Source organism: Pinus tabuliformis, chromosome 1_1 (assembly GCF_031772625.1).
Source record: "Pinus tabuliformis cultivar Carrire ecotype Pingquan chromosome 1_1, CPIR1, whole genome shotgun sequence".
Lineage (NCBI taxonomy): Eukaryota > Viridiplantae > Streptophyta > Pinopsida > Pinales > Pinaceae > Pinus > Pinus tabuliformis.
In genome coordinates this window covers 555,352,415-555,376,382 of record NC_142297.1, presented here as the reverse complement: position 1 = coordinate 555,376,382, position 23,968 = coordinate 555,352,415, and positions in this window count along the sequence as shown.

Here is a 23,968-nt window from a genome sequence, read left to right as displayed (position 1 = left end):
GCTTGAAGAAGCACTTGAATTTCCTCCTTGTGGTGTGCTTGGAGAAGCACTTTCATTTCTCCTTAAGGGTGTCCCTTGCTGTCCTTGTGTTGGCACTGCTGTTTGGGGATGTGTTTCAGCCATCTCCTCATCATTTTCATCATGAGGCAAATAGTTTTTAACATTCACTGTTTTCTCTATGCTTCCATCCCAACCTTCCTCCTCAATGAACTGAACATCTCTGCTCACAAAAAACTTCTTGGTAAATGGAATATACAATCTGTAAGCTTTGGATTCCTCACGGTATAAAATGAAAATATATTTCTCCCCTTTGCTGTCCAAGTTCTTCCTTAGCTGATCTGGAATGTGTGCATAAGCCACACAACCAAAAACTTTCATTTGGGTGACTCCTTGCTTTCTCCCACTCCATGCTTCTTCCGGCACTCTGTTCATGACTGCTTTTGTTGGGCATGTATTCAAAATATATAAACTGCACAGTGTACAGCTTCAGCCCAATAATCATTTGGCAAATGCTTTGCCTTCAACATGCTCCTCGCCATATCCATGATGGTCCTATTCTTCCTTTCAGCTACTCCATTTTGCTGCGGAGTGTACCTTGAGGTAAACTGTTTGTGTATTCCATTTTCTCTACAAAACCGTAGGAATTCCTTGGAGATATACTCACCTCTTCTGTCAGTTCTTAGAACTTTGATATGCAGCCCGCTTTGGTTTTCCACAAGTGCTTTGAAATTTCGAAATTTTTCAAACACTTCACTTTTGTTCTTCAGGAAATAAACCCAAGTCTTTTTGGTGAAATCATCAATGAATGTTAGAAAATATTGGCTACCTGCTAGTGATGGAGTTTGCATCGGTCCACATAAATCTGAGTGGACAATATCTAAGGGTGCTTTTGCCCTTATGCTTTTCCTTGATGGAAAACTTTCTCTGTGTTGTTTCCCCAATATACAACCTTCACAAACGCTGTCTGGTTTCTCTATCAATGGTAATCCTCTTACCATTCCTTTTCTACTCAACAAGTTAAGACCTCCAAAGTTGAGATGTTCAAATCTCAAGTGCCACAACAAACTTTCATCTTTTGGCACGCTTTGGAAAACCTCTTGGGTGACTGCTGCAATTACTTCTTTATTTTTCAAATTTGAATTTATTCTGAGAGAGAACATCCTGTTCCTCGTCATCTTCACTTCAGCAATGCATCGTTTGCTGGGTGCTCTATCCATGATGGTGCATACATCATTTTCGAAGAAAACATTGTAACCCTTTTGAACAAGCTGTCTAATACTTAAGAGGTTACACTTCATTCCAAGAACATAATAGGCATTTGCTATGGTTTTCTTCTCACCTTTCTTTGTAAATATTTTTACTTCTCCTTTTCCCATAACAGAAATTTTACTATCAGTCCCTAGTGTGACTTGTGATTTCACATTTCGATTTAAAGCAGAAAACAGGGCTATGTTTCCTGTCATATGGTTGCTGCAATCGGAGTCTAGAAACCATATATCATCACTGTTTGTTTCAGCCATGTTACAAGCTAAAATCACATTATCTTGGCTGATATTTTCTCTAGTGATATTTGCACTAGATCTATTACTCATATCATGCTGCTTCTTCCTACATTCATTTGTATAATGCCCATATTTTTTACAATAATAACATTGAAGATTTGATTTTTCATACCTTTGTCCTTGAGCATGATGTTGTCCACTTTGTTGGCTACTGCCTTGGCCTTGGTTCTGATTTGGATTGCTGCCTCTTCCTTGAGCATTTGCTGGACTGTTCCTTCCACCTTTGTTTTGGCTTCTGCCTCTTCCTCTCTTGTTTCCTCTGCCTTGACCTCTTCCTCTTCTAAAGGACATTTGGGTCTTAAAGGCTTGTTCTAGAGATGAGTTTTCATTTCTACTCAACCTCTGCTCATGTGTGATCAGTGATGCATGAAGTTCATCAACTGAAAAGTTTGTGAGATCCTTTGTCTCTTCTATGGTGGTGACAATCACGTGGAACTTTGAGGGGAGGACCCTCAATAGTTTCTCCACAATCCTCTTTTCTTCAAGAATTTCTCCATGAGATCTTATTTGTGTGACTAGACCAATCACATGTGTGAAGAATGAGTCAATACTGTCTGACTCCTTCATGCATAGATTCTCAAAATCTCTCCTTAGCAACCATAGTTTTGCTGTCTTCACTTTCTCCATGCCATGATAGGCTATCTTGAGATTTTCTCAAGCTTCTTTGGATGTCTTGGCTACTGCTATCCTTGGAAACACACTCTGGTCCAATGCTTGATACAAAAATACAAGGGCTTTTGAATCTTTCTTCCTATTTCTCTTCAACAGATCCTTCTCTCCCTGAGTTAATCTATTAAACTCATTTTCATCTGCTGGTTCTTTAAAACCATCTTCAACTAATTCCCATAAATCTTGGGAAGCAAACAGGGCTCTCATGGTTATGGCCCAATAGTCATAGTTTTTCCCATTAAACTGTGGGAGCTGAGTATTAAAAATACCCATGCTAGTGCTGGTGTTAGAGCCAGCCATTCCTTCCACTCTCAGCTATGCTTCAAATATTTGACTGTGTATTTAAAAATCACTGAGTGTCTTTAACAGCTACACAAAAACTTTGAGAAATACCTGGATCCTTTCTTGATTGAGTCTTCACTCTGCTGGAAAAGCTGCTGCAACAAGAATCTTTCCTTCAATTTCTTTGACACCTTCAAAGAGCCTGGACAAGCTCTGATACCACTGTTGGGAATTTTCTGGTAAATTCTAAAACAAAATCACTGAACAAAGAGTAATACCCTGTTTTTGCCACAGGATCTTTAACACAGGGAAGCTATAACTGATTTCTGAGAACAGAGTATTACACACACCCACAAAAGCTTTGTATTCATTAAAATAAAACTGTTATTACAAAAATATTCTTCCTCTACCTGAGGGATTACACCAAGACCACAAAAAAAAAAAAAAATTACTCTGTCTCCTCCTGAGATTTTACACTGCTGTGTGTAAAACTCTTTTACATTCACTGCTATAAAAACAACCTTCAACTTCAGAAAATTACATTCACTGTTGTGTAAAAACAAAATCTTACATTTACTGCTGTAAAGAAAAATCCTCTTGTTTCATTCACACTGCAGCATTACAAAATAAAAAGAACATCTGTCTCTGTTGGAGAGTGTTGGCATTATGATGCATGTGTTGTACTTGATGGCAACCTCCCTCATAGAAGACCATCTCACTTATATACATTCAGAAGAGATATCAGATGTAACATAATACATAGATGCAGGACAGCTCAAAGGAATCAAATGGCAAGTTCTTAGTAAGCTTTGCCATCAAGTCCAAAGGGGGAGATTGTTGGCATTATGGCTAAAGTGTTGTCCTTGATGGCAACCCATTCAGGTGATAGATCACTGTACTTCAAGTCAGCAGCAAAGATTGATGATCAGCTATCATTTTATTGAAAAATTATGAAGGACGCAGTTACACCTTACAGAAAGTGCGTCCCCGCAGGTAAACCATGCAGAACCCGCGTCCAGGGACGCAGGCCAGCCGTTCAGGGGGTGCGTCCACCCAGTGCACACATTTCAAGGCAGAGAAAAGCACGTGGGGGTTTCTTGTGTGGTATCTAGCCGACGGTTTTGTGTTTCTATGGTGTCGGCTCGTGGTATTGTTCCTTGATTTGAGGAGGAGATTGCCTATATAAAGCAAAGGAGATCATTTGGTTTGGGCATGTCTTTTGTTGAATATCTTATGAGGTGAAATCTGGTCTAGATCTAATGAAGGCGAATCTATTAATGGACCGAGATCTCTTGGCGCATGTTCAGATCTGTGGATCTGATTGTCTGGGTTACTTCTAAAGTCTTGAAATCATCTATGCCCGGAGGGACGCAGGTGCAGTAAGGGTTCAGGTGCGTCCGGGACGCAGGAGCGAAGAGTTTCAGGTGCGCCGGACGCAGGCGCAGAAGGGTTCAGGTGCGCCGGGACGCAGGCAGTTCAGTAGACTCAGTGCGAGGGACGCAGGCTAGCAGTTTAGCAGGGTGCGTCCAGGGACTCAGGCCAGCAGTTGAGCAGGGTGAGTCCGGGACTCAGGCTAGCAGTTGAGCAGGGTGAGTCCGGACTCAGGCTAGCAGTTGAGCAGGGTGCTTCCTTCTCTTAAAATCTTTGTTTATCATTGTTGTATTCTGGGATTGGTCCTATTATTGTTGATCTGGTTATTTCAGTTGATTGGGTGTTTCAGAAGGTTGTTTGTGCTTCAGTGTATCCAGTATGAAAATTGATGAAACGTGGTACTTGAAGGAGAGAAGATTGTAGGCCGGCGCCTACGTACTAGTATCTAAGCTAGTACAAGAGCTAAAGGAAATCTTTGGAGCATTGTAGCAGGTAGTAGCCTGCGTACTAGTAAATGGATCGGCTAGTACAAGAGCAAAGGGGGTTGTAGCTCCCGTACTGGTATAAGGCTGCACCAGTACAAATATTGTAAAAGAATTTTCTTAATAAGAAGAAGATTGAGATGACTTGCAGCAGGTGGTTTTTCTCCCGCATTGGGTTTCCACCTTACATCATTGTGTTCATGTGTGTGACTTATGTGTGATGATCTACTTTATGTTACTGCATCTGTTAACTGATAATATGGTTGATAATGTTCTAATGCACTCATTGAAGATCGATTAACTTAATCATAAGAAGTTGTGGAAGTAACATATATGAATCTGATTATGGAAATGAAAAAGTTTTATTAATATGATAATACTAATTCACCCCCCCCCTCTCAGTATTATTTCCAACAATTGGTATCAGAGCAGGTCCTTTGATAGAAGCTTGATCGCTTGAAGGAGATCCGTGGAACAATGGGAAAGAAGCTTAAGAAGAAAGCTAATAAGAAAAAGAAGTCATCTCAGAAGAACTATGACAGTGGAAGAATCGATTGGGGATTAGGCATAAGAAGCTCTTCAGATTCAGAATCAGATTCAGAGTCATTATTAGGTATGAATGTGTTATCCTCTGATGTTCCAGCTATATTTCCTTGTGAAAGAGATGAAAGTGATAGCGAAACTATTGAAATTGCTCTTATGGGTGAACAAGAAAGATATCAAATAGAGGCAGAATTTAAAAGGCTGACAGACAAAATTAGATATCAACAAGATCTATTAAACAAAAAGGAATGTGATTTCAAAGAAGAAGCTACCAAACTAAGGGCACAACTAGAAGAAGGAAACAAGGTAAGAAAGCTACTCAAGGACAAGGAAGACCAATGTCAAAAATTGCAGCATGAAGTGACATCATTAAGAAAAGAAGTCAACGAAAGAAGCACAACCATCAAGAAACTAAAAGATAGATCTAGCTACTATGAAAATCTTGAAGCTACAATCCTCTCACTAAAAGGAGATCTTGAAGAATCAAAGAAGCAAAATACAGATCTACTCCAAGCTATTGCAAAACAAGAAAACGAAGTCACCAGCTTAAAATCTCAACTGGAATGTGCCTTCCGAGTTCGTCAAATGCAGCAGGATCTGTATGAAGAACAAGAAAAAGAAATTCTCAAACTAAGGGAACAAATGGAAGAAGGAAGGAAAGCTGAAGATGTTTTGAAAAAGAAATCTCTTGAAAAGGAAGAACAGCTTCAGGTTGAGGTAAATATCTTGAAAGGTAAACTAGAAGAAAAGGATAAGCTTTTACGATTTCAAGATAGCTCTAAAGTATTGGATGATATTCTTAGTAGTCAAAGGTCCCCTGCTATAAAGATTGGTCTTGGTTTCCATGAATTTGTTGAAGGTGAATCTAGTTCACAAGGTGAGGCAAGAAACTCTAAAAGGAAATCTAAAGTGATCAACAAAGAAGTGAAAGATCAATCTCATCATCAACCAAGGAAAGAGATTCCCCAAAGAAAATCCTTTACTCCTCCTATGAATAATGTTGAATGTTATGTATGTCATAATCTTGGACATGTTGCAGCTAGATGTAGAAGAAGAAGAGTTCAAGACCATTATGCAGAAAGGTCATCTCAATCAAGGTACTTTTATGGATATTGCTTTGCTTGCAATATGTTTGGTCACAAAGCTACTGATTGTTACAGGAGGAATATGAAACATGTAAGATGTTATGCATGTAACAAGCTTGGACATATAACCAAGGAATGCAGGAACAAAGTTTGGGCACCATATCAAAAGGAGAAAATGTCATCATCACGCTTGAAGATATGGAGGAAAAAGGAAGTACAGTCAGAAAAGGATGGCACAGTACAATGTACAGACATACCAGAATCAGAGGAAGCTGAAAGTACAGGACGCAGTGCAGTAACAGGAGACCTGCGTGCGGACGCAGGCCAGACCAAGTCCAGGTGCGTCCAGGACGCAGTTCAGTAACTGAAGATCTGCGTGGGGACGCAGAGCGACTGAGGATAAGGTGCGTCCCTGAAGCAAAAGGACGCGGCGCGATAGTAATTTTGGGTGTGTCCCTGAGTAAAAGTACGCGGCGCGATAGTGTTTTTTGGTGCGTCCCTGCAGCAACAGGACGCAACGCAGCAGAAGATGAAGTGCGTACCTGTCTCAAAGCATTTATTGGCTGATTCTTCTTGATATGCATGATCAGATTTAACAGATGGCACTGGTTCAGGGGGAGCATATGTCCTAAATTCATTGTTGGCATTATGGTCCTTGGTGACAATGCTTATGATTCATCTTGCTATTATGAGTTGGTCACATGATCAGATGTATGGTTGATTCTCTAATGATGCTTGCATGAAGTCTTTATTATCCTTGGCACATATATGGATGAGGTTGGCTGATTTCGTGGATGAGTATTCAAAGTCGCATTGTTGGAGACATGATGATGATGAGTTACTCATATGCATTTCATGATGATGTTGACATGAGCAAGATGCATGATTTCTTTCTTGGCACAGATGGATGAGGATTGTTGGCTGGATACAGGGATGATTATTCATACATATGTTGATTGATGCTGATGCTTTCATTTGATGGCTCTTGATTCATGTAGATCTGGATGGTTATGAGTTGATGTTGACAGATACTATGGAGCAGATTATACAGTGCTGTTGTTTGTCATGATCTTTAGATGTTTGGAAGGTCGTAGCAAGACTCATGTTGTAATAGTCTATCTATTATCTCTTCAGGTCATGTAACGGCCTATGTCCCCCCACTATGCATAGGATGAAGATGTAATTGGTTTTCATATTTCTGATGTATTCCCACTTGGTTGGATGGATGATCCTTATTGTGATGGGTGATGGATGTATGTATTTTATAGAGTCATGTTCTTCTTGTAGAACATCTTTTTGCAGACCTTGCTTACAGTCAGGGGGAGCTTGAGCATGAACAACACTATATAGCAGAGCAGACATCTCAGCTTGTTCTCAGAAATACCATTATCATATTGGAGCACCATGTCATATTCAAAGGGGGAGCTCATTCAGAGACTTCAGCAGATCTGGTTTATAGTCAAAGGGAGCATGTTCTTAGGGGGAGCATACCCCTTTGCCCTTGATGTCAAAGGGGGAGAGTGATCTGGTGTTGTTGCCATCAAGTCCAAAGGGGGAGATTGTTGGCATTATGATGCATGTGTTGTACTTGATGGCAACCTCCCTCATAGAAGACCATCTCACTTATATACATTCAGAAGAGATATCAGATGTAACATAATACATAGATGCAGGACAGCTCAAAGGAATCAAATGGCAAGTTCTTAGTAAGCTTTGCCATCAAGTCCAAAGGGGGAGATTGTTGGCATTATGGCTAAAGTGTTGTCCTTGATGGCAACCCATTCAGGTGATAGATCACTGTACTTCAAGTCAGCAGCAAAGATTGATGATCAGCTATCATTTTATTGAAAAATTATGAAGGACGCAGTTACACCTTACAGAAAGTGCGTCCCCGCAGGTAAACCATGCAGATCCCGCATCCAGGGACGCAGGCTAGCCGTTCAGCGGGTGCGTCCACCCAGTGCACACATTTCAAGGCAGAGAAAAGCACGTGGGGGTTTCTTGTGTGGTATCTAGCCGACGGTTTTGTGTTTCTATGGTGTCGGCTCGTGGTATTGTTCCTTGATTTGAGGAGGAGATTGCCTATATAAAGCAAAGGAGATCATTTGGTTTGGGCATGTCTTTTGTTGAATATCTTATGAGGTGAAATCTGGTCTAGATCTAATGAAGGCGAATCTATTAATGGACCGAGATCTCTTGGCGCATGTTCATATCTGTGGATCTGATTGTCTGGGTTACTTCTAAAGTCTTGAAATCATCTATGCCCGGAGGGACGCAGGTGCAGTAAGGGTTCAGGTGCGCCGGGACGCAGGCAGTTCAATAGACTCAGTGCGAGGGATGCAGGCTAGCAGTTTAGCAGGGTGCGTCCAGGGACTCAGGCCAGCAGTTGAGCAGGGTGAGTCCGGGACTCAGGCTAGCAGTTGAGCAGGGTGAGTCCGGACTCAGGCTAGCAGTTGAGCAGGGTGCTTCCTTCTCTTAAAATCTTTGTTTATCATTGTTGTATTCTGGGATTGGTCCTATTATTGTTGATCTGGTTATTTCAGTTGATTGGGTGTTTCAGAAGGTTGTTTGAGCTTCAATGTTGTCAGTGTATCCAGTACGAAAATTGATGAAACGTGGTACTTGAAGGAGAGAAGATTGTAGGCCGGCACCTACGTACTAGTATCTAAGCTAGTACAAGAGCTAAAGGAAATCTTTGGAGCATTGTAGCAGGTAGTAGCCTGCGTACTAGTAAATGGATCGGCTAGTACAAGAGCAAAGGGGGTTGTAGCTCCCGTACTGGTATAAGGCTGCACCAGTACAAATATTGTAAAAGAATTTTCTTAATAAGAAGAAGATTGAGATGACTTGCAGCAGGTGGTTTTTCTCCCACATTGGGTTTCCACCTTACATCATTGTGTTCATGTGTGTGACTTATGTGTGATGATCTACTTTATGTTACTGCATCTGTTAACTGATAATATGGTTGATAATGTTCTAATGCACTCATTGAAGATCGATTAACTTAATCATAAGAAGTTGTGGAAGTAACATATATGAATCTGATTATGGAAATGAAAAAGTTTTATTAATATGATAATACTGATTCACCCCCCCCCCTCTCAGTATTATTTCCAACAATCAACACACTGTTGTGTGGAAATTACACATTGATTTTTCTCACGCTGCTGCGTGTTCTTTTTTTGCATATTCAAACTACACATACGCACTGTTGTGCCCTTTTTTTTACAATACATAGTCAACACAAAAAAAGAACATAACATAAGGTTTTTACTTGTGCCGTAAAACAAAAGACTTACTCCCGTAAATTTAAAAATAATAAAATTAAAGTTTTACCTACAATCTACGAATCACTATTAATTTTATTAATTACTTCACTGACAGGAACCGGTGATCAACCAAAAACTTCATGCAATGTGTTTGCTGCAGGCTTGTACGCAGCTTTGACTTTGATCAATGGACATCATCCATCCTTGCAATCGGACGAATATCGCTTGCCCAAACAAAACGAACAATACGTCCCGATAAAAAGTTGTTTTGCAAAAAGTACTTTGGACACGCGTCAAATGGTGTATAGTAGCAGAGCCCCTCGGAGGAAAACCACTTGCTGAGAAAAAATGGTGCGATGGAGGTTCAGTGGTTTTCTGAATTAAATGCGCACGGTTCAACAGTTGCGCAGTTGAAATTATTAATATTTCAACACTTTTATGGAGTACCATATTTCCTTATTATTCCTCTACGTCAATAGATTTTCGAAGTTGTTCCTTTGTTTTATGTCTATTCCATACAACCTTGTCCATAGATTCTGAATTTATTTATCAGAATAAAATGAACGTCTGGATTAGATTATTTCATCTTTCGATATGACGCTCTATTCTTAGTAGAAAAAGGAATACATTCCATCTATTCCTATGTAAAAGGATTAGCGAGGAAGCCAATTAGACTGCTATCTTACCAAGTCTAAGCCAACATGTTCAATTATATTTCTGTTCTCTCGTTCAACATAATGCATTTAACTACTTACAACTTATGTGTGCAAAAATTTACAGTTTACACATTCCAACATTTTTAGTTATTTCTGTACACATCGGTGTAAATGCGAGGTCATGTTTCTATAAGGAAAAATCACCCCTTCAGTCTGCATATACTCATCTACGGCTTCCTATAGTATAATGAACGATAAATTTTTTGTTCTATAGTATACCATCCACTGCTGCTTTTCACTGTAATGTTTCTATAATTATCACATATTATTTCACACATAAATTAGTATAATAAGAATGAATTATTTTTGTATCATCTATACATACATACTAGCACATAAAATAGTTTAACCAATAATCGTGGAATTGCTAGAACGTCACATGGGAATCCTGCACCCTTTTACACACAACCTTGAACTGAGATTCTCCAGTTCAACCCTTAGCTGAGATTTTCTTTTTTGGATCAAAATCACCTCTATTGATCCCCTCCATAGGTATTTAATGCCTTTCTTTCATGATCAATTTCCTTCAGCGATGTCCTGCTTTTGTAGTTCTTTTTAACCACTAGCCTAAGCTTTTCCATAAAAGTATGTCTTTCCCTCCCATGGTGCTTTATGATTATCCAATTTTAGGATCTTTCCCCAGCAAAGCAATTTAATGGATTTTTCTCTCGTATCCATTAAAGCTTATCTAGAATACTTATCAGAAAAGAATTATTCTAATCTCATTTACCAATGAGTTTTTTGTTTTCTTTGGCAAGTATCTCATATTTGAGTGTTTCATTCCCAAGTGCTTCAATTCCCTTTAGTTATTGATTAACAAAATTATTTATTTATTTACATAAACTTTTCAATATATTTTATGACTTTACTGCCCTTCCTACTAACATCATTCCTTTTGAACAAGGAAAACACATTTTCGTAATGGATGGATATTACAACTGATTTAATTATTAATATTTAATAATTATTATTATTATTTTGTTTTGTTTTTATGTAATTTGACATAGCCAAAATGTTTTAATTATTATATAATTTTATGTTTAATTAATTTAATTATAATTGTATTTTTTCTTATGTAATTTGACTGAGTCAAATTTCTTACATAACATAACATCACATAACTTAACATAACGTGAAAACATCTCTTCCATGCTAGGATGGAGAGCGCCTCTTTGCCCAATTAGGTGAATGGTAGGGATTTAACCTCCATGGAATATGTTGGAGTATTCATATTAATATTCAGAGATCAATGATTACGATTTATTTCCAAGATAGTTACGCTCTTCTAATTATTTTATCACAAATTAATTAATTGAATAAAATTTCACATCAACACATGTCATATTCAGCACATGGTATTGATAAGCTGTTAGGCACCTATACTACTAGTGTAACCCCTTATTGTTATTAGTATAACCCACTTATTATATTGATGTACCCATGTAGTGCCCATATTGTTTCTATTGTGCCCCATAGAAGCCCACTATTGTTATTATTGTGCCCTTACATTATTATTGTTATGTCGGCTCTGATTATGTTATGACCCCTTAGACTCCTATATATAGAAAGGAGGTATTTTCATTTGTATCAGCGAAGAATTGTTCATTTATGTAATGTAAAGGAGGTTGCCCCTTCGAAGAGGCTGAATTCTAAGGCGTTGATCTATCTTTTCTATCTTTTCTTGAGCTGGTTTCATAACATTTGGTATCAGAGCATTTTCCATAATTCATTGTTTGAAATTACCACTCCTCAAACTATCAAGATAGAAGGACATATCAAGAAGAAAAATGTTCAAGAAGTGAAAGATCACATCGAGCATCAAGAAATGAATCCGACCATATCTTGTAAAGGATTGGAAGAAATTACCACTCCTCAAACTCTAGAGAGAGAAGGACATATCAAGAAGAAAAAGGTTCAAGCAGTGAAAGATCACATCGAGCATCAACAACAAGTTCTCCAACTTTTAAAGGATAACGCCACTTCGGTGCAAAATCAAATGAAACAACTGGTAGATCAACATCGTAGTGAAAAATGTTTTGATGTAGGTGATTGGGTATTTTTACTGCTACATCTCAAGCAAGCTATTTATGAGAAGGAAATGTTGGCAATACTACATGCACTTAAAAAATGGTGACCTTACCGAATGGGAAGACTCTTCAAGGATGAGGATGTGGAAGCATTGTTTTGTGCTATTTATATTATCCAACCAGATTGGATAAACGAAGCAAGGGATGAATGGAAGAAGGACAAAGAAGTATGACCACTTATTCAAAAGTTGCAAAAGATCTCAATTCAAACAATATTGCCAGAAATTGAAGAGGAAGGAAAAATCATATTGGAACCTGGAGAAGTCACAGAAACAAGAACCCGACAGCTACGAAATCGATCAATTTCAAAGTATCTCATCAAGTGGAAGAACTTACCCGCTGAAGATTCCACATGGGAGGACAAGAATTTTATACAGAAGCATCAAGAACTACTCAAGTGTTGAGGATAACGCTTTTTGAAGGAGAGGGGCATGTTAGGCCCCTATACTACTAGTGTAACCCCTTATTGCTATTAGTATAACCCACTTATTATATTGATGTACCCATGTAGTGCCGATATTGTTACTATTGTGCCCCATAGAAGCCAAGTATTGCTATTATTGTGCCCTTACATTATTATTGTTATGTCGGCTCTGATTATGTTATGACCCCTTAGACTCCTATATATAGAAAGGAGGTCTTTTCATTTGTATCATCCAAGAATTTTTCATTTATGTAAGGTAAAGGAGGTTGCCCCCTCGAAGACGCTGAATTCTAAGGCGTTGATCTATCTTTTCTATCTTTCTTGAAGCTGGTTTCATAACATAAGCCATGGTATTGTAAGACGAACTATTTACATGTTAATCTCCATGATCAATCTCTATAATATATCCTTACATTTTTTTTAAACATAGTATGTTTAAATCACGTATTAATTCTTTTTATGAATAATAATAATGATAAAAAACACATAAACTTAACAAATATAGTAACAATATTATTAACCATGGAAATTCACCCCATTTTACCATGGATATTCTTAACATGTAAGTAGGCTTTGTTACAATACCATGTCATACTAATAACACATGCCAAAAAACATAACTCATGATCATATGAGACATTCACATCACGCTTTTTTAATAAATGGGAAAAAAGAGCATAATTACTTTTGAGATAAATCTTGAAATTTTGTTTATGATTCTGTTGTAGCGGCTAAACCACCCTCCAAAATTTTTCCTTAGCTTCGCTTTGGAACCTCCCTACCAACCACTCTTCGCAGTATGTCTTGTACTGTCAAGTACATAAGCTTCATTGGTTTTTTACTAGCCTGCTAGCCTGTGCAAGATAATTTGCTTTACTCCCCTCACAGGCTGCCACTCTAGACTTGGACCAGTTGTTGGCTGAGCAACTCCCTGAAATAATTTTGTAATTCTGGAGGGGAACCAGCGTTCCCTCCAGAAATTATGCAAATCTACTGGCCATCCTACCGGGCTCAGAAATTGCGCAAGACAGTTAGACAGTCTCCCTTGGGAAAATTGCGCAATTTGGCCTAGCACTACAACTCAGCCCAGAAATTTCACAATTATGGGCAGCAGTGACCTCCTCCTCCTAGAAATTGCACAATCCCTTTGGGACAACCAACCCAACTCCTCCCAGAAATTACGCAATTCTTGGCAGTAGTCGCCTGCTTCGACCAAAAATTGCACAATCCCTCTGGGACAACCAGCCCAGTTCCTCTCAAAAATTGCGCAAATCCCTCTCTCAGTCAAGTAGGCTATTTCATGTGCCTTCAAGCTGATCGGTTTCCTCCAGGACTGAGAAAAACTAATTTCCATGCATTTGCTGCTTTTCTCGAAAGAGAAAAATGCAACACGTAAAAGGAATCCATGGATATGGGGATCTATTCATAGCAGCTGGAGGTTACATGCAAACATCATTTTAGAAACCTCTCGCCAAGTGTCTCTTTTCCTATATTTGTGGCATGCACATCATAACCTCGTGTTGTAGCGGCTACAACCACCCTCCCAAATTTTGCCTTAGCTTATTTTGGAGCCTCCCTACCAACCTTGATAGTAGCTTTCCTTGCTTCATCATGTCCTCAAGCTTCATTGCCTTTCTTGCTCAAAGGTAGCCTCTTGATCATAGTTTGATATTTTCCCTTGACAGGCTACTCACCTGGACTTGGTCTAGTTGCAGGCTCAGCAGGTTCCGCTTCAAAATTGTGAATTTCTAGAGGGAAACTAGCCTTCCCTCCAGAAATTGTACAATCCTCTCTGACAGCTTGATGGGTTCCAGGATTGTGCAATCTTGTCAGCCAATCCTCCCAACAGGAAAATTTTCCTAGTAGCAAGCTATTTAGCCCAGGATTTGTGCAAATTTGGGAAGTGGTTAGCTACTCAACCTAGAAATTGTGAAAATCTCCTGGATAGCCAACATAGCTCTGAGCTAGAAATGCACATTTTCTCCAGCAGTCAAGCAATCTCTTGCATGTGCAGTGGAGTTGATCAGTTCCCTTCGGGACCAAGCAAAAGAGACTTGCATGCATGGGTTGTTTTTCCTATGGCAACATGGAAAGACATCCCTTGTTTTAGGGATCTATGTTTAGCAGTTGGAGGTTACGTGTAAGAAACAATTCAGAGACCTCCCTCCAAGTGTCACTTCCCCTAGATTTGTGGCATGCGCGTCACAACCTTGATGTTATCAAACTCATCAACCGGCCGATGCCGAGCTCATTCCTCACATCAACCTTGTATCTCTAACATCCCACATCACATCTAGGAGTAGCCAACACATTCAGCTCAGCTGTTTTGCGGTAAGCTCACTTCCCATGTCTTCTGTCGCATTTTTGTCACTTTTTGTGTATTCACTTGTGTGAGTGCCATTTGCTTGATTTTTTGAATGCTTGTTGTCATTTGCATGTATTCTATCTTATCCTAGCTCTGTTTCAATTTTCGTTTCTATCTCACTATTGTCACATGCATGAAACTATTTTTCGCGGACATTGGCCCGACCAGTGAACTCCCTCACCCACATGCATGTTGATCTGTTTGTTGAATATTTTATTCATGTTTTTCATGCACTATCTATTACTTCTGCTATCACTTAGTGTCGGCATGCATTTACTATCTTAATTTCTTTCAGTTGCCCGTCGTCGAGTTGGGTGAACCTTGGCCTGGACTCTGCCTTCACCAAGGCAACATTGCGCAATCTGGGGAAGTAAGGCTCACCTTCCTCTCCAGATTTACAAATTCCTTCCCAACACTAGCCTCCATGACTATTTTGTGCATTTCTAGAGGACAATGACTGCTAGCTCAAGAAATTGCAAAATGTGTCCCTGGGCCAATAGTACTTCCCACCTAGAATTGTGCAATGCGCAATCCCAGCTGTCAGTAGCCAGACCGGACTGTGCATTATGTAGTTCCAGCAGCCAGTCAATCTCTCAGTAACTCGGACTGTGCCTTGTGCAGTCTTGGAAGTCGGTCTCCTGACCTCCCACCGAAATTGGGCAACCTTCATGATCATTCAACCAGGTATGTTGCAAGTCAGTTCTCATGTTCATTCTATTTTTCAACTGACAAATTCCTTGCTATGAGTGTTGCCATGTCTCTAGGTATCGCAGGTGTTCATCTTCCTCTTAGTAGTACGAATACAATGGCTTCCAAGAGATCAGAGACGAATACACCATTCAGAGCACGCTTGGGGATGCTATCGATCAAGTGTCTATGATCTTTTGTACTCATGAAGACATCAAGTTGTTCATGGACCAGGACATCAAGCAATAGCATCACATCGAGCAGCATCATGAACAATAATTGAAGGGAGCATATCAAATGCAGTGACTGTAGTAAATGAAGTGAACACAGCGAATGCAAGAGGAAGGTTGTTGACAACATAGAGGCACAACAAAGTTGCAATATCAAGCAGATCCACTAATAATGAAAGCAACTTTGGAGACTCAGGCTATGAAGTGACGACGTGACATGAAGATCACACAAAGGAAAAATATGGAACAAAGAAGGAGTTGCATGAGCTGAAGTAGCAAATCAGGAAGAACACAAAGTTGCACAAATAGTTCAATGAGTTGTAGTAGGAACAAGAACAACATTGGGTGCAACATGCACTCACGGATGAAACTGCACCTAGAAAAGTTAAAGATCTATCCCAGTAGCTAACACGGAGGGGACATGGTGAGTAGTGTGGTTGATCGCATGCAAGGGATTCAGTAGCATGCATGTCATTATGTGCATGCATGCAATCCAACCCATTCAACACACTCACCAAGGCGAAGACAAGAAGCAAGTCCAACTGGAGCTGAACAGGTACTTCGGCAAGTTCATGCACATGACCACCAACACACACTTGAAGATCAGCACTGACACTATGCAACACTGTGTTACTGGTTCAACGATACCCAAGAAGACCATGCGCATGTTAGTGGATGAGTTGGATGAAGGGGCCAAACCAATGCATCGGTTGAAACATAGGAAAGAGTTCGATTCAGAAAGATGTCACCATGAGGTACATGCACACCATCACAGACGACCAAGTTTGGCATCAACTCAACACCTTCAACATCACAAGCATGTCAAAGAATTGGTCTCACCACAGTGGATAGAGTGTCAGCGATGTTTTGCAAGGATTTCTCAAGCCATGTTGTCTCACATGAGTACATGTGCATTTTAATGTTGAGTCATGTCAAGTGTAAGTCAAGTGTCAACAGCTGGATGTAACAGTCGTAGAGTAGGTGAAGAGTTATGAGGGTAGTGGAACTGTCACAAAGGGGAATGTCAAGGGTCACCCCACCCATTGCTATAAATAGTCCCTCATAACTCATTGTACAGGCTTTTGGTCAGCCAAGCTTTTACAAAGGCTATCTTGAAGAAGGCTTGGCCAATATTGTAATGCACCTTGGCTTCTCCACCACATAGCGCTAGTACATCTCTTTGGAGGAGCATGAGGATATGGCTGTAACGTTCCACTGTTGGGGATAGCAGGTTTAGATGGTGTATTGTATGATTGTGACTTACACTTCTTTAATAACAAGAGAGAACACATTTTCATGCATATGTTGTTATTGTAGTTGCACTATTCTGGTTTCCTTAATGGTATATGATGTTTAACTTATGTACTTGTATATGAACTGATTTGTATGCAATTATATGAATCATTTTGTTAATGTGTTGCATATGTTGTTAATGCTATCACCGTCCATGTCGACTGCTCTGCCGGACATTAGACAGACCTTTCTCATGAACCTTGCTATATCAACTATCACACTCATCTCAGACTGATCTGTGAGTGTTGTTCGTGTTATATTACCTTGTTGTGACTGCCACATCCGAGTGGACTACTCTGCCGGAAGTTGTGCATGTACTTTGTGTTGTGTGATCCTAGCTGAGTTGGGAATGATCCCTTTCAACCTAGAACTCACCTCACCTTCCTCTCCCTTCGAAGTGTTGGAACCTCTTGTACACATTCCTTGACTCTTTGCATCAATCACATCCTTGCTACTGATAGATTTATCTTACTTACCTCTATGCGACATTGTGGTCAATACATTACCTTACGACCCACTACTAGGACTCCTACACCAAATGGTCTGAGGTCTAATTGGGACTTCTTACCAGGGAGATCCCCTTCACATGTTGGCAGATCCAACACCGTCAACATTTATGGCACTAGAAGAAGGGTCTGATGACTAGTGTATTCTCATCCAATTTTGAGCCTTTGCATATCTTTCATGGAGTCTTGCATTCTTCTTCCCCCGAGGTGTCTTTTGAATCCTAAAGATGTCTCCATCTCGGGGAAGATTTTCAATCTCTTGTACACTCACATGTATGATGGTGAAGGAGAAGTGGCCTAGCCTGAGCACCTACATAACTTTCCTTCCATGGCTTACGAGGAAGATGAGTTTACTCACGAACAGGATGGTTTGTTGATTGCATACACACTTCGCGAATCTTCATTTTGTTGGCTACTCAGCCTACTGACTGACACCATGCACTCCTGTGAGCAATTCTGTGATCTTGAATGGAAACAGTTACAGCAATGGAGGGCTCTGTATGAGTCCATTATTGATTTTTGGTGGTGCTTCTGTGACTTACAGTTTCAAGCTCTAAGGAGCCAAATGAAGTTCGCTTATCTCTAAGACCGGTTCGAGTACTGCCTTAAGAAATCTACCCATCCCAAGAGAAAGCTTGATGTCAAGCCTCGATCAACCTTCTTCATTGGTGGAACTGCGTAATCCCATGTGGGAGAAAGCCCAGTGATGCTAAGGATCATGTTCGCACATCTGTTCATGCAGAGTTGGTTGTGAGTCCTTCGAGTTCCCATATGCATTCTTTTCTTCCACCTTTGTCTTCACACTCAGATGTTCCTTTGGATGATGTTATCTTGTGTTCATCCATTCTAGACTCTTCACTTGTTGTGAATGAGGAACAACCCACTGATAGAGTTGGTGTTGCACAACCAACATGCGTTGTCACTCATGAAGAGTATGAGTGGGAGCTTGAACATCAACACTCGACAAGGGATGACTCCCCCCATTCTTTCCTAGCTTCTTTGGTGAACCTGCCATCCATGATTTTGCATGTGTGTCTTCATCCATGGATGCACCCATTGTTGATCACTCGTAGGACTCACCAGATGTTAGTCCATCATTCAACAACAGAGAGGATAAGTCATTCATTGAAGATCCACTTGATATTTCATTTGTATTTTCTAGAAACACAGAGGATGAGTTCGTTCACTTTTCATCTACCCCTCTATTTGATTCATCTGATCATGAGGATGCTGAAGAATTAACTGATTTTTTTGATCGTGGTGGTCATGATCCATTTTCTTCCAATTTTGATCATGATCAAGAATCTGTCAAATTTGATTTCTCAAAGCCACCTGTGTATGATGATCTACGTAATGATGAATTTGAGACACCCAAGACTATCGAGGCACTTTAGCCCGAGCTGATGGCTATGTCAAGCCCTCGCTCTCTTGGGGTTAGTCTCACTTCTGATCATGAAACTATTCAATCACCCAAGGCTCCTCGTCACTCATCTGTATGCATTGAAGATCCAGCTCACTCACAGATCACACTTCCTCCACTCAAACTGCATGATCCCATTTCTCATGCATTGGAGGAGTCTTACATTGCAAGCACTCATTCGCGATGCAAGCTATATTTGTTTCTTTCGTTTGCTTGCATGTCTCAATCAAGAGTGTGCATGTTATTCAAAGTTACACATAGTGTGACACAACATGATGACAAGTCCATGGACTATATGTCATAGACATGCACTCGCTTATGTCCTGTGGGCATTTTGAAATATGAAGTGTGGCTGCCTTCACTATTATATCTTTCTTGTATGCTGGTCGGCATGGCTGGGTTACTCACAGAACAAGGTTTCACCCACCTAGGTCTACCAATGTGTCGGTGGCTGCATTGGAAGTATCACTTCACATGATCAAGCCCATGCACCGTTAGTGTAGGTGTAGCAGTACTGTTTTCTTTCAGTTGTTTTCTCGCACGCTTGTTTGATTTCATGCTTTGATTCCTTGATTTTTTGCTTGCTTTGCTCTCACTTTTTTCTTATGCTTTTGCTTGGCCTTGTTGTTAGTTCGTTTGTAGGTTAGTTCGCATGAAACCATGTGTGACTCATGAAACGAGCTGGGTAAAGTACATGAGGGTTTGTACAACTATCGTTTCTTGGTCATCTTTCATCTTGCCTCTGCATGATGAACTTGTTACTCTTAGTCCATGATACATCGAAGCAAAATATGTACTCTTCAAAGTCAACCTTGGTGTAAACACAACACTTGCATGCTAACCAGTGTCACCTCTCCAGTCGATTGCTTCTGGGTTAACCCTTGTCAGCTCAGTCAAGTAGAGTAAGGAGAGGGGGAAAACTTAACAGGCACGTCAAAGATATAATAAACTACTTCACTATTGGAACAACCTGCTCTTCTCTCAATAAGTCAGGATCCCTCTTCCACCTCTGAAATGAATAAGTGTTATGCACAGTGAAAAATGAAAAAAATGAAAAGTCAAAAAAATTCAAATGAAAAATGAATAAGGGGAAAGAAGAAAAAGGTTTCCTAGGGAAGGAGATGATGCAAGTAACTTCGGTGCGGTACTAATCACGCTCGCTGGCAGCGAAGCCATGCTTGTGTTCCTATGTGATTCCATTGGGGTACTATCCAGGCCTACTGGCAGTGGAGCAACACCAGAGATGAAACTTAGACTCTGATGACTATACTGCTTGTGCACTTATATACCCCTCAACCCCAATCGAAACAATTGTGTTTCCTTGGCTTGGAATGTGTGTCAATCAACCAATATTCTGGAAGATACTACATCTTACAATCAAGCTATTGTGAAGCCAAGATGAGCTGAGAGCTGAACAAGACTTTCGGAGGTGTTAGACTTGCTTTTCATGAGCAAGGTCCACTTAGAGAGCTGTAGTTCTACAAGTGTGTCGCCAAAGTGTTATAGAGGCTACAACTACCCTCCTAAATTTTTCCTTAGCTTTTTTTGGAGCCTCCCTACCAATATTCACAATAGGTTGCCTTGCTTCATCAAGTACTCAAGCTTCATTGTCTTTCTTGCTCAAAGGCAGCCTGTTGATCATAGTTTGATCTTTTCCCTTCATAGGTTGCTCACCCAGACTTGGTCCAACTACAGGCTAAGAAAGTTCCCCTTGAAAGTTGTGCATTTCTGAAGGGAAACCATCCTTCCCTCCAGAAATTACGCAACCCTCTCTGACAGCTTGCTGGGCTCTAGGATTGCGCAATCCTACTAGCCAAACCCCCTAATAGGATTTGCGTAAATTTTCCCAGCAGGAGGCTGTTCATCCTAGGATTTGCATAAATATGGGTATCAATCAGCTACTAAGCCTAGAAATTGCACAAATATCCTATGCAACCAGCGTAGCTCCAAGCCAGAAATGTGCATTTTTCTCCAGCAATCAAGCAATCTCTTGAGTGTGCAACTGAGTTGACCAGTTCCATCCGAGACTGAGAAAAATAGACTTGCATGCATGGGTTGTTTCTCCCAAGGAAGCATGCACAGGCATCCCTTGTTTCAAGGATCTATGTTTAGCAGTTGGAGGTTACATGCAGGAACAATTCAGAAACCTCCCTCCAAGTGTCGCTTCCCCTAGATTTGTGGCATGCACATCACAACCTCGATGTTATGAAAACTCATCAACCAGATGTTGCAGATCTCATTCCTCATATCAACCTTATAGCATTGACAAACCACATCACATCTAGGAGCAGTCGACACATTCAGCTCAATTTTTTTCGGATAACCTCACTTCCCATGTCTTGTGTTGCATTTCTGTCACTTTTTGTGTATTCACTTGTGTGAGTGTTGTTTGCTTGATTTCTTTGAATGCCTATTATCATTTAAATGTATTCTATCTTGTTCTAGCTCTATTTCAATTTTCATTTGTATCTCACTATTGTCACATGCATGAAACTGTTTTGCACGGACGTTTGCCCATTTGATGAACTGCCTCACCCACATGAATGTTGATCTGTTTGCCGAATATTTCATTCATGTTTTGCATGCACTGTTAATCAGTTCTGCTATCAGTTAGTGTTGCCATGCATTTACTGTCTTAGTTTCTTTTAGCTGCCTGTCAGCGAGTTGCAAAAACCTTGGACCATACCTTTCCTTCACCAAGGCTACATTGCGCAATCTAGAGAAGGAAGGCTCACCTTCCTCTCCATATTTGCGCATTCTTGCCCAACACTAGCCTCTAGGACTTTTTTGCACATTTCTAGAGGACAGTGACTACTTGGCTCAAGAAATTGTGCAAATCTGTCCCTGAGCCAATAGTCCTTCCCAATAGTCAGCAACCAGACTAGACTCTGCATTGCGTAGTTCCAGTAGTCAGTCAATCTCTTAGTAGCCCAAATTATGCCTTGTGTAGTCTTGGAAGTGGGTCTCCCGACCTCCCAGCTAAAAGTCCGCAACCTCCATGATGATTCACCCAGGTATGTTGCAAGTCAGTTCTCATGTTCATTCTAGTTATTGACTGACAGATTGCCTCCTATGAGTGTTGCCATGTCTCTAGGTGTCACAGGTGTTCATCTGCCTCTGAATTGTACAAGTACAATGGCTTCCAGGAGATAAGAGATGGAGACACCATTCAAATCATGCTTAGGGATGTGATCGACCAATTGTCTATGAGCTTACCTACTCACAAAGATATCAAGTTGTTCGTGGACAAGGAAATCAAGCAACAACATCACAATGAGTAGCATCATGAACTGCAGCTGAAGGCAGCATACCAAATGTAGCGAACGCAATGAATGAAGAAAACACAAAGAATGTAAGAGGAAGGTTATTAACAACATAGAGGCAAGGAAAAGTTGCAAGATCAAGCAAATCCACTAATAATGATAGCAACTTTGGAGACTCAGGCTATGAAGTGACAACGCGAAATGAAGATCACATGAAGGCAGAAGATGGAACAAAGAAGGAGTTTCATGTGCTAAAGAAGCAACTCAAGAAGAACATGAAGTTGCATAGACAGTCCAATGAGTTGCAGCAGGAATAGGAACAACAATGGGTGCAACATGCACTCATGGATGAAATTGTAGCTGGACAAGTTAAAGATCTATCCCATCAGCTAACATGAAGCAAACATGGTGAGAAGTGTGGTTAATCGCATGCAAGGTATTCAGTTGCATGCATGTAATTGTGCACACGCATGCAATCCAACCCATTTAAAACACTCACCAAGGCAAAGAGAAGAAGGAAGTCCAACTGGAGTTGAACAGGTACTTTGGTAAGTTGATGTGCATGACCACCAGCACAGACTTGAAGATCATCATGGAGACTATGCATCAGTGTGTTGATGGTTCAACCATACCCAAGAAAACCATGCGCATGTTAGAAAATGAGTTGGACGAAGGGGCTGAACCAATGCACCGGTTGCAACGGAGGCAAGAGTTCAATTCAGCAAGATGTAACCATGAGGTGCATGCACACCATCATAGACAACTAAGCTTGGCATCTGCTCACCACCTTAACCATCACAAGCATGTCAAAGAGTTGGTCTCACCATAGCGGGCCGAGTGTCAGTGATGTCTTGCAAGGCTTGCTCAAGCCATGTTGTATCACATGAGTACATGTGCACTGTAATGTTGAGTTATGTCAAGTGTAAGTCAAGTGTCAACAGTTGTATGTAATAGTCATAGAGTAGGTGAAGAGTCATGAGGGTAGTTGAACTGTCACAAAGGGGAATGTGAAGGGTCACCCCACCCTTTTCTATAAATAGCCCCTCATAACTCATTGTATAGGCTTTTGGTCAGCCAAGCATCTACTAAGACTATCTTCAAGAAGGCTTGGACAATATTGTAATGCGCCTTGGCTTCTCCACTGCACGGGGCTAGTACATCTCTTTGGAGGAGCAGGTGGATGTGGCTGTAACATTCCACTATTGGGGCTAACAAGTTTACATAGTGTATTGTATGATTGTGACCTACACTTATTTAATAATAAGAGGCAACACATTTTCATGCATATGTTTTTATTGTAGCTGGACTATTCCTGTTGCCTTAATGGTATATGTTGTTTAACTTACATACTTGTATATGAACTGATTTGTATGCAATTATATGAATCTTGTTGTTAATGTGTTGCATATGTTGTTAACGATGTGACCGTCCGTGTTGACTACTCTACCAAACATCAGACAAACCTTTCTCATGAACCTTACTATATCAACCGTAACACTCGTCTAAGACTGATCCATGAGTGTTGTTCATGTTATCTTACCTTGTTGTTGTGATTGCCGCATCCGAGTGGACTGCTCCACCTGAAGGTGTGCATGTCATTTGTGTGGTGTGTTCCTAGGCAAGTTGGGACATATCCCTTTCAACCTGGAACTCACCTTCACCTTCCTCTACCTTCGAAGTGTTGGAACCTCTTGTACACACTCCTTGTCTCTTT